Source organism: Cebus imitator, unplaced genomic scaffold, assembly GCF_001604975.1.
Source record: "Cebus imitator isolate Cc_AM_T3 unplaced genomic scaffold, Cebus_imitator-1.0 Scaffold572, whole genome shotgun sequence".
In the NCBI taxonomy this organism is placed as follows: Eukaryota; Metazoa; Chordata; class Mammalia; order Primates; family Cebidae; genus Cebus; species Cebus imitator.
The window spans coordinates 102,387-103,535 of record NW_016107887.1 but is presented as its reverse complement, the minus strand read 5'-3'; positions in this window follow the sequence as shown (position 1 = coordinate 103,535).

Genomic DNA, 1,149 nt, shown 5'->3' with positions numbered 1-1,149 from the left:
CTCAGCTTCCCATAATGCTGAGATTACAGGCGTGAGCCACTGTGCCTGGCCCCACCCTTACCTTTCAGTGTTTCTGTGTGCCCAGTTTTTCCGGATTTAGCTGAACCAAGGAACAAAAAATTCTGCATCACTAGGTGTCCTGGCTTCCACTTGTGCCTGCCAGTATTCCACATTTACATTTAATCTTGAGGTCCCAAAAACAGGAACCCCATGAGACCAGGCCACAAGTGCTTCCACAGCGCACCTCACTATAAAGACACCCCCTGAGGCTAGTGGGCAACCCAGTGCAAATCAGCCCACTCTGTGATCAGCCCATCTTCCTACAGAGTCTTATCCATTGGCAGCGAAAGTTCCCACAACCTCCAGGTGTTCAAACCTGCCTTTTAATCTAAGTGCATAAAAACAAATAGCGGCCAGGCGCGGTGGTTCATGCCTGTAATCTCAGCACTTTCGGAGGCCGAGGTGGGCGGATCACCTGAGGTTGGGAGTTCGAGACCAGCCTGGCCAACATGGAGAAACCCCATCTCTACTAAAAATACAAAATTAGCCGGGCGTGGTGGCACATTCCTGTAATCCCAGTTTACTCAGGAGGCTGAAGCAGAAGAATCACTTGAACCTGGGAGGCGGAGGTTGTGGTGAGCCAAGACTGCTCCATTGCACTCCAGCCTGGGCAACAAGAGTGAAACTCTGTCTCAAAAAAAAGAAAGAAGAAAGAAAGAAAGAAAGAAAGAGGAAGGAAGGCAGGAAAGAAGGGAAAGAAAGAAAGAAAGAGAAAGAAAGAGGAAGGAACGAAGGGAAAGAAAGAAAGATAGAAAGAAAGAAAGAAAGATTTAACAGCACTTTGAAAAATGCACTGAAAAAAAAAAGAAAGAAAAGAAAAAAGAACAGATTGCCCATTGCAATAAGAACCATTCACCACAACCACTGTCAGACACTTTCCAGGTTTTGCCGCTGACTGATCAGCCTCTGCACACACAAAAGTCAAGTTCTCCCTCACAGTACAAAGTAATTCCTGGTATCCCCAAAGCCAAAGATCAGGTTCTACTTTTAACAGCCCTTGGCCTGGCACGGTGGCTCATGCCTATAATTCCAGCACATTGGGAGGCTGATGTGGTTGGATCACCTGAGGTCAGGAGCTCAAGACCAGGC